We start from the raw sequence: 11,443 nt of genomic DNA on the forward strand, positions 1-11,443 counted from the left end.
CATCCAATCGCATCCTTGCCCTGGCGCTGGATTGTGAACATTCTCTTCCAAAGACCCAGGTGTGGGTTTATACCAAGAAAGCATTCACACAGCGTCACAAAACACGCGATATGGAGCTAGGAGTTTGGAGAAAGATTATGAAGTTTGAGCCCGTAGGCCAAAAGCAAGCTATGAAGGAAATGATGGACTGGGAATGCTAAGCCGCGGGTCATGAAATCGTAATGCACCACTCGCTCTCCATGCATGGGCTAGGGATTACCTCCTAGCTGGGAAAACGCACATGCCCAAGCCGTGGGGACAGCAACCCTTCCTCTTGCATGCCGGACACCATCTCGCGATCCACGGAGGACAGCGGCCAAGCTTCCGCGCTCTTCTTGCTCTTCCCCATTTTTACTGGGTCGAAAGACGTTCTTGTCTGGGAACACGAAGGGTTTTGGCTATGGAAGCTAAAACCTTGGGCGCTTGAGCTCTGGGTGCGGGGAGGAAGAAGGGTTAAACTAATTTACCCTACCTCCGTTTTTTATCCTTACCTTGGCAAAAAATCTGGGACACACGATCTCGTTCATGGCCACGTGTTCCGCATCAGCCGGAATATGAAACGGCAAGGATGAAAATAACTGCTTACTTCGTGGGCGCGAGAATCAATGAGATCATCATTGTGTCTCGTTTACTACGCGAAGTGTGGTCATTTCTCTACTGACGCACGCCTACAGTGCGCCTGGCTGTCAGGCTAGTCTGTGTACCCAGTCACATCGGCTGACCAAATGGCTCTTCATCTCCAACAGGCATCAATGACGAAGTCTGACTTGAATCTCACGACTCGAAAATTATCTTTCATACAAGATGACGAAGTTTATCATAAATGTTGAAACTCGTTTTGAGTCTCGACTGTGAATACTAGGACTCTCATTCGAGTCGCTAACTAACCAGCTATTGCTTTATACTGGCTAAAGACTTCATACAGTCAGCTATTGTCTGTTCTTTACTTACAACAGTAAAACCAGAGTAATGACCCCGACACAAAACAGTCGATTTCATATGGTCGACTCAATTGAGTCGCATCAGCTGCGTCACCTCAGTTGTTTATACTCATTTGCATAACAGTAAGCCTCTTGGATTTCGTCCAAAGAACCTGGAGCCGCACCAGCTGCGCTGCTCTAGTAAACCCATGCTCATTGTATGAAGATAAACCTCATGGATCATTCCATCGAGCCCGAAATCGTACCAGCTGCGTATTTCAGCAAACCCATTCTCATTGCATGAAGATAAGACCCAAAAGTTCTCTATCGGGACTGGAATCGTACCAGCTAAGTTATTCCAGTCGAGTCTATACTCATTGTATGAAGGTAAGTCATAAAATTTAGGCCTGGATATGCATCGACTGCATCCCTCATGTAATAATACTCACTTAAGGGTCACTCCCTACAACCATGTTCATTACATGAAGATAAGACCCGCAGGCTTCCTATAGGGCCTGGAAGCGTATCAGCTGCGTATTTCTAGTACAATTAATCTTGACGAACGAGTCGAGTACTTAAAGCTGGAATTCGACTCTATAAGACCCCAGCAGGCTAAGTCGAAATTCGCCAATTGCCAGGTTCGAGCCCGGGGACTCGAATGGTGATGAAAGCTAATGTTTTATTCTCCCTAGAACGATTAACTGGGCTCGATTTCTCCAGTATCAAGGCATATTAAGCATATATCCTTATAACTCCTACTCATCACATTGTTCCGCTATTAAAATCATATTGTGAAATTGTTGCTTCACAGTATCATCTGTTCAGACATTTTTTGAGTCAAAATACTTCTCTTTCGAAGTACAAGTTCATAAAATGTCAAAGTCCACGGCACTATGCAACTGGCTTAACAGCAAAATAAGTTCATTCTTTACGGCAAAAGTTCCTGATCAAGTCTTCGACTCAACTAAGCACTTGGGGGCTACTCGGGGGCGGAGCTAGGTGGTGACTCTCTGGTGCACAGGCACCAGGGTCAGAAATAAAAATTAAGGCTAATTGTTGCAATTAGTAAGTGCACCGGGGATTAGCATGACGATTGCACCAGGGACCGGTCGCAGCCACCCGGGCAGCGAAGGCTCGAAGTATGGCTAGCGTCCACGCGGCCTGCGGCGGCTCGTAGGATGCAGGCTAGCCAGGGCACTCTGCCTAACTTCTCGTATCTCACATGTCGTTAGCGAGAGTGGGAACGACAGATGAATCAATTGACCCTGCCCGCGTGATTCTGGCCGCTATTTGCTAACTTTTTTTTCTTGTAAATTCCGCTCGGACAACAAATGCGGCCGCTGCCCCTGAGAACTCAATCGGAGATCCGGCTCGCGCAACAGATCACGGCGGCATGTGCGCCTTAGAACTCGATTTGAGGCTTGGAGCTGCTGCCGCGCTGCGATTCCAAGTCCATCAGGCGGCATCAGATTGTTGATTACTTCCTCAATGCAACAAAGCATGTCTCAATTTTAACTAAATTTAAATGCACATATACACTAAGTCATGTCTAAATATATTTAAATTTTGACAAACTTAATACATCTTTTGTTGGACGGAGGAAGTACTATTTTTCCCTGGTTCTTTGATTTGGTAAATTTAGTTCCTTTAACTAGTCTTCTTTGTTTCAAAAAAAATTTGATTTGATGTACAACGGTCCAATCATGAATTGTCACTAGTTCTACAGTGAACAAACATTTTTTTAGTTTGGTTTACCGATTTTCTTTGGTAATTGGTAAATAGCCGTATTATATTAGGTTTAAGTTTGGTTTGTGAATGAGACGAATCTTTGTTAAGTTGCCCATGTTTAAAGCCTCATAATCATCACTTCTTTGCTATTTCTCCCAAGTAAAATCGCTTGTTTGCTACTATATCCTACGCTTTTCCTTGTCTATTTGTGTGTGATCGTTAAAGCTGTGCACCAGGGTATTTTTTTCTCTAGCTTTGTCCTGGGGCTACTGACGTGGTTATGACTAACCACGTACTCGACTCGAGCATACCCGGTACAGCCCAGATGGGGCCCACAAGGAAGCCTACTACGACTTCAGGAGTCTACATGCCAAATCTTGTGACTCAAGACAAGAAAGATTAATTAGAACATATTCCCTCATTATAACCGACTTGAACTCTACTTTAGACCTGAGTTCTTGCATATATAAAGGATCAGGAGGGGGAGCCAAGAACACCCCAACTTAGATACAAGTCGCCTAGACACACTCGTCGACTCTGTGCATCTAGATTCTGCGGCACCCCATTGTAATCGACTCAGCAATACATATCCGACAAGAAAGACGTAGGGGTATTACCTCATCGAGGGTCCTGAATCTGGATAAAACGTGTCCCCTGTGTCCTTGTTAGCCGACGAGTTCACCAACACACACTCAAAATCTTTCCTTGATACAAGTCCATCAATATGGACATTGTCGAAGCCACATCTTCGTCATGCCAATTCTCAGACCTGCTGCCGTCCCCCCGTTCACCCGGATCCCTCAGTTGAGAGGGACGAGAACCCACTGGCGTCGTACGCGACGCGCTATGGTCGTGACGCGGCTGTTGCGGCGCGTCCTCAGCCCGCGACTGAACTCGCTTGCTAGCACGTGCGACATTGAGGTCGCCCGTGCGGTTGGCTTCGGCGCTCGGCGCCGCAGGTCCCCTCGGACGGTTGTCTGCCGACGCCCGAGCGGGTGGCGGTGGCAGCTGCGGTTGCTACTGATGATGATGTTGCTGATGCTGGGGGGACCCCTGGTCCCCGTGTGTCGTACCAGTGGCCCACGGGGCCCCACTGGCACAGGACGTGTGGGTCGCAACTGATGAGATCCTGCAAGGCCGCTTTCCTGGGAAGGGCGAACCCGGGAAGCTACCCGTTCGCTCCCCCGCAACTTGCCGGGCAACGGTACCAGGGCGCTCCCGGGTACCAGGGCTTCGGGGTCGCAGGTGGGGACGACGGAACAGTGCAGACAAGACCGCACAGTGGGCGCAGTGCATTTAATGCACCGATAGTAGTCACATCGGCAGGGCTAGTCTTGCTCAACAAGTCTAGAGCGGCTACCCTAGGAGCTGTTTTGCCTACAATGCACAGTGGCTTGGGCGCTGCAGGAAGCCCAGCGTGGATCTATAGTACGGATAGTTTTGTGGCAATGACACGCGTATAGAAAACGTGTCATGCTGCATGCATTGGCACCTGTGGTATCCACTTGACTATAAAAGAAGGACCAATGCCACCGGTCAAAGGGTTCCAGTTCGAACCCCAATTGGTAGTACCAAGGAGTATTGCTCCTGTTCATAGCAAAATCTCTTAGGAGAACAAGTAGCTCACCCGGGAACTCCCCGGGGCATCCTGTAAGAACACACACACATATCTCATGAATACAACACAAAGCAGGACGTAGGGTGTTACACCTTCGGGTGGCCCGAACCTGGGTAAACTCATGCGTCGACACTTCGTGTCTTTCGTCACGTCGGCGATTGCCGGAGCAATCGCCTCACCCTCCACCGAACCAAAAAAGGGGGTGTCCAACATCCCCAGTGTCAGAGTTTCGTGCTCCGACATCTGGCGCGCCGGGTAGGGGGGCCTGCAGAGAACTTTGGGTGACCGCCGGCGTCATCGCCTTCGCCATCGGCTTCTTCGTCGGTTTCTTCATCAGCGACATCGTCCACGACTAGATCGCCATGCCACCTAAGAGGCAGACGTCCCCGGGTCGACTTGCGCGACACGCTAGCCATGCACACTCGATCGCACGACGCCGCACATGGGTCGCAAGGCCAAGGGGACCAAGGGTCTCCTCAACAGCAGCATCAGAAGCAATCGCAGCTGCCACCGCCACCTCCTTGGGCGTCGATGGACAACCGTCCAAGGGGGCCTGCGGCGCCTAGCGCCGGAGCCAGTCGCACGGGAGACCTCAACGTCGCACGTGCCAGCCAGCGAGCTCACTCGCGGGCTGAGGACGAGTAGCGATACATGCGCCATGACCACAGAGCGTCGCGTGCGACGCCAACAGAGTCTTGGCCCTCACATCCGAGGGCACCGGGCGACCGGGCGGACGGCAACCGGTCGGAGAACCGGCAGCCTCCCACCCCTACCCTGGCGGAAGCCATCATCACCGCGCGTCTCCTAGTGCGCTACGAGCCACCACAAGACACGCCAGCGCACGACGCGTGGAGCGCGGAGCTGGATGCGCTCCTCGCGCTCGCTGCCCAACAGCCGTAAGGAGAGGGCGGCCCGGCCGGTTCGGTCAGGGGACAAAACCCGGGACGCGGACACGCGCCCCGCGTCTCGGGGCATGGAGAGCATCCTCCACCTTCGGGAGGACAAGGTGACGAGGATCCCGAGGACTACTCGGCCTCATCGCCGACCGTCATGCCAAGTGACGCGCGGGGCGTCCTGAACACCCGCCAACAAGAGGACCTCCGCTAGTGCTTGCAGTGCCGGCGCCGGCGCGAGGTGGAGCGCCAGCGTCCAGAGGAGCAGGAAGACGCTCCCATGGGCGCCAACGACGGCTGTGCCACATTCTCTCGCGAGCTGCGCCGGGTGACATGGCCCCGCAAGTTCCGAGCGCCAGCGCTCAGGACATACGACGGGACCTTGAATTCCAACGACTTCCTCCTGACCTACACGTTGGGCATGCACACCATCGGTGCTGACGACACTGGTCCTAAAAGGATCAGCGAGAACCTGGTTGCTCAACCTGCCCGTCGGGTCCATCGCCTCCTGGGCTGACCTGCGCGAGCAGTTTGTGAACGCGTTCCAGGGTGGCTACAAGCGCCCCGGAACCATGGCGGAGCTGCACACGGTGGTGCAGAAACCGGGGGAGACATTGCGGGACTTCACCAATAGGTTCTCCAACATCTCCTACTCCATCCCAGAGGCGGAAGCGGCCGCCATCATCAACACTTACGCCATCAACGTCCGTGACCCGAAGATGCGTGAGAAGTTGAACACGCACCGGATCAGGACCACAAGGGATCTCTTTGCTCTCGCGCACAAGTGCGTGATGGCCGAGGAAGGGCGCTTAGCGCCTGAGCTTGCTGCCAAGGCGGCGGCAAACCCACCCGAGGGCTCCGGAAAGAAGGGCTCCCGGAAGCGCGGCGGGAAGCAAGTGCTTGCCGCGGAACCGGGGGCTCCCCAGAGGCCCACCAAGAAGGCAGCGTTGGTGGGAGCATTGGGTAGCAAGCTAGCGGAGGCCGCACGCTGCCCCATCCACACCAACACCACCCACGACACGCAGGACTGCCGCACTCTCCAGACCATCAAGGAGAAGCGCGAGCAGCGCCACGAGGAGCGCCGTGCTGCCGGGGCCTGCTTCAACTGCAGGGATATCGGGCACCTCTCCCGAGATTGCCTGAACAACCCCCGCAACGGAGCGGGCCGGGGCGCAGCCAGCGGTGACAAGGGAGAACCCACGGGGGGTCGCGGTCAAGCCCGCGGTGGCAAGGACCATCCTTCCCAGGGACGCGAGAAGTCTCGCGGCGAATAGCGCTAGGACGACTGCAGTGACGACGCCGACGAGCCCGGCTTCCAGGAGCCCCGCGACATCGCCTGCATGCACGGCGGAGCATACGCTCTCACGTCTCACGTCGTCGTGAAGCGGCTCACGCGTGAGGTTTGCGCCCTCCTCTCCTGCGTGGAGGCGCAACAGCCGTTGAGGTGGTAGCACGTGCCGATCACCTTTAATTTGGACGATCATCCGATTCGTCCCTTGGGATCAGGGGTACAGTCCCTCGTGGTGTCACCAATCATACAATGTGACGGTGACCAAGGTTCTGGTGGACAACGGGGCAAGCCTTAACCTCCTGTCCGCCAAGTTGGTGGAGAAGCTTCAGCTGCCTCTGGAGCAGATGAAGCCCACCAACCCATTCCGGAGAATCAACCCCGGAGTGGTGCAGCCCATGGGGCGAATCACGCTCCTGGTGACCATCCGGTCTTGGGAGGCGTTCCAGACTGAGCACGTCGTTTTCTACATGGCTGACACCCCGTTACCATACAACGGGATTATTGGTCGACCGGCACTAATCAAGTTCATGGCAGCAACTCATTGCACCTATGGCGTGATGAAGATGCCGTCAACGTACGGTGTACTCTCCATCAAGTGCGACCTGAAGGACGCCGCTTGGTGCGTCGGCGAGGTCGTAAAGGCCTCCGCAGTGGCGGATTCCGGCGACTACGACGTAGTCGGGAGCAAGGATCCACTTGCAGGTGAACAGCCCGCACAAAAGAAGGCACGAGCCGCTTCCGGACAGGACCTGGGGGCAGCTACAGCTCCAACCCGCACGTGAGCAAGGGCATGAAGCTAAAGGAGGAGGGCATCAAGGTCAAGAAGGTGCCCCTGCATGCCGGCAACGAGGCGCGTACCGTTTCCACCGATGCGAGCCTCGGCGACAAATAGGAAAGCGCCACCATAGCCTTCCTCTAGGAGAATTCTGACATGTTCGCTTGGGAGCCGTCAGATTTTCCCGGAGTCCCCAGGGAGGTGATCGAGCACCGGCTGGCGGTGGGGCCAGATGCGCGGCCCGTCAAGCAGAATGTTCGCCGGCAAGCGCAGGAACGCAGGAACGCAAAGACTTCATCCAGCAAGAAGTGGAGAAGCTCAAGAACGCCAGGGCGATCAAGGAAGTGTTGTACCGTACTTGGTTAGCAAATCCTGTCATAGTCCCTAAGGTTGGGAATAAATTGCGCATGTGTGTAGATTTCACCGATCTCAATCGTGCATGTCCTAAGGACCCCTTCCCTATACCCCAGATCGATCAAATAATAGATTCCACAGCCGGTTGTGAGTCTTTATGCTTTCTGGATGCCTTCCGGCTACCATCAGATTAAGATGGCGGTTGAAGATGAGGAGAAAACAACGTTTATCACCCCAGTTGGCTGCTATTGTTATACATGCATGCCTTTCGGGCTAAAGAACGCGGGCTCGACATTTCAGCGCGCTCTGCGCAAGTGTTTGGGACCCCAGCAAGCCCGGAATATCGAGGCCTGCATGGACGATATCGTCTTCAAGTCGCAACGCAGGGACACGCTCGTCGGCGACCTGCAGGAGACATTCGATAATCTCCGCAGTATCAAACTCAAGCTTAACTCCGAGAAGTGCACGTTCGGCGTGGACTCAGGGCACCTGCTGGGCTTCTTGGTGTCTCACCGAGGAATCGAAGCCAACCCACAGAAGATCAAGGCAATCTAGAAGATGGAGGCACCCCACAAGGTTAGAGACGTCCAGCGCCTCAACGGTTGCATTGCGGCACTCGGGCATTTCATCTCAAGGCTGGGCGAGCGAGCCCTGCCTTTCTTCAAGGTGATGAGGAAGAAGGGCCCAATCAATTGGATCCCCGGGACTTGAAGCAGTACCTGAAGTCACTGCCAGTCCTCGTCGCCCCCAAGCCAGGCGAGCCGTTGCTGCTATACTTGGCAGCAACGGACCAGGTAGTGAGCTCCGTGCTCGTTACCGAGAGGGAAGAAAAAGTCCCGGGGGCTGAGACAGGGGAGCCGAGGGCTCCCGGCGAGCCGGAGGAACCCCTGGCTACCACCTCTGCCTCGGGAGCCGAGGGGCAGTCCACTCAGGCTGCCCCCCGCAAGCGCCTAGTGCAGCACCCTGTGTACTTCGTCAGCACGGTGTTGCGCGATGCCCGGGTACGGTATCCGCAGGTCCAGAAGCTTTTGCTTGGGATCCTGCTCGCTTCAGGCACACAGCATCACGGTGGTGTCGGGGTTCTGCCTGGAGCGGGCACTCGTCAACCGTGAAGCCACCGGAAGGGTGGCCGAGTGGAGAATCGAGCTGTCAGAGTTCGAGCTGCGCTTCATGAATACCAAAAGCATCAAGAGCGCCGCTCTCGCCGAATTTCTCACGGAGTGGACATCAACGGGCATAGAGGAAGAAGAGCCGGAAGCAAGACTTCCCAGCAAGTTGGACGAAGGGTACTGGGTTATGTACTTCGACTGCGCCTTTTGTCTGCAGGGCAACGAAGCCGGAGTGGTGATCGAGTCGCCCACTGGAGATCAACTCAAATTCATGATACAACTCGACTTCGCCAACTCCACCAACAACACAGTATTGTACGAAGGGCTGCTGGTTGGGCTACGCGCGGCAATCGCCCTCTACATCAAGCGCCTGGTTGTTCGCGGGGATTCACAACTCGTGATAAACCATGTGAACAAGGACTACGACTGCCCCCAGATGGCAGCGTACGTGGAGGAAGTGCGAAAGCTGGAGTCCAAGTTCAAGGGACTTCGGTTTGAGCACGTGAAGCACAAGGACAACTTTGTTGCGGATGAACTGTCCAAGTGGGCAGCGGAACGCAGCAAGGTGCCACCTAGAGTGTTCGTACAGAGGCAGTGGAAGCCCTCTGTCAATCCCAAGACGGTTGCTGGGGAAGCCCCTCCGGCAACCCAAGGAGACCCCGCAGTAGCAGGGAACCACCACCCTAGGGGGGCGGATATTGTTCGCTACCTCAGGGACGAGACCCTCCCGGAGAAAGACGTTGCCGCGGAGCGAGTGGCCCGGCAAGCCAAAATGTACGGTCTGGTGGATGGGGATCTCTACTGGAGGCGTCGTAAAGGAGTTGTGCTACTCTACGTGCCCCACGAAGAGGGGCGCACGCTGCTGGAGGATATCCATCGACGCACATGCTCGCACCATGTGGCCTCCAGGGCGCTAGCTGGGAAAGCATTCCGGCACGGCTTCTACTGGCCGACAGCATTAGCCAAGACCTGTGAAGCGTGCCAGTTTCATGCCGAGAAGAGCAACCAGCCAGCTCAAGCCCTGCAAGTCATCCCGTCCTCATGGCCGTTCGTGGTCTGGGGGCTGGACATCGTCGGGAAGGTTCCGAGAGCCGTTGGTGGCTACGACTACCTCCTCGTGGCCATCGACAAGTTCTCGAAATGGATTGAGGTGGAGCCTGTCTGAGCTGTCACAACACAGGTGGCAATCAAGTTTTTCAACGGCATTGTGTGCCGGTTTGGTGTGCCCAACGGCATCATCACCAATAACGGCACACAATGCACTAGTGCGGTGTTCCAAGCTTACTGCGAGGACATGGGCACTAAAATTCACTTTGCCTCCATTGCTCATCCGAGGAGCAATGGGCATGTGGAGCGCGCCAACGCAGAGGTACTCCGGACGCTCAAAATGAGAACCCTTGACAAGCTCAAGGGCCACGGGAAACACTGGGTTGAAAAACTCCAGCCCGTGCTGTGGTCGATACGGACCACACCAAGTTGGCGACGGGCCAAACTCCATTTGCCCTCGTCTTCGGGCCAGAAGCTGTGTTGCCCCTCAAGCTCAAGCATGGGTCACCTCGGGTACGTGCGTACGGCGACAAGAGCCAACACGCGCAGAAGATTGACGACCTTACCTTCATCGAGGGGATTCGATGCCGGGCTGTTGTGCGAGCTGTAGAATACCAGCAGGGGCTCCGACGTTATCACGACAGGAGAATCCGTCCCCGGAGGCTCGAGGTTGGAGACCTCGTCCTGCGCCAGATATAAAGAACGAAGGCCGGAACAAGTTGACTCCAAACTGGGAAGGCCCTTTCCGGGTTGTGCAGGTGACCAGACCGGAGACTGCCTGGCTGGAAACCGAAGAAGGCTTGCCGTTGCCCAATAGTTGGAACATTGCGCACCTACGCAAGTTCTACCCATGAAATGGTGGTGCCATACCCACGGGTGATGCTGCGGCAGCGTGCCTCTTTAAGCTAGTGTAGCCGGGCAAGGCCCGATTGTAATCCACTAGCACAAAGTTGAATAAAGATAAGTGTTGCTTGAGTAAGTATTATGCTTTACTGTTAATGTGTGCTTCTGTCTCCTGCTCTAGGTGCACAGAATTGCCTCCTCATCCTTGGCTGTGAGCAGGGGGCTGCCGGAACCCCGAAATCAAAGCTCGTTCCCAGGCCACCCCGGAACGAGGTCCAGCAGTTGGTGAACCCGTTCACAACGTGTTGCGTGCCTACACGGCACCATGGAATAGAAAAGATGCTCACACCCAAGCCTGAGGTCGACTCTTCTGTGCCCAGGGGCTGGGAGGCAGGAGGCTATCCAATTAGTGTCGTCTTTTTCGTGCATTTCAAAAAAAATTCTGGACATTGCAAAGGTCTAACATGCAGGATAGAAGCGGGGACAAAGGTGCACGGTGACGCTCGTGGAGCAGTCACGGGTGTCGTCGTCTTGCGGGTAAGTTGTACGTATATGGCAATCACTTCGAGGCTTGATGCGACTCTGAGACAGGGCCAGTGCCTCCACGCGTCAACCGGCGGTTTTGCACGTGTGGCGGCGAAGGCAGCGCTCTGGCTATTTAAAGACCGAAGCAAGCGCGGCACCAGCAACAGGCAAGAAAGCAAGAGATGTCACAGAGAGGCAATGGTGGTGCATCCCTCTGCGCTTGTCGCTGAGGGTGTTCCCACCATCGCGGCCCTGCCACACCTCTTATGGAAGGATAACAGAAATGGCAATGCAAGAGACG

The sequence above is a fragment of the Brachypodium distachyon genome, chromosome 1 (assembly GCF_000005505.3).
Source record: "Brachypodium distachyon strain Bd21 chromosome 1, Brachypodium_distachyon_v3.0, whole genome shotgun sequence".
Taxonomy (NCBI): Eukaryota; Viridiplantae; Streptophyta; class Magnoliopsida; order Poales; family Poaceae; genus Brachypodium; species Brachypodium distachyon.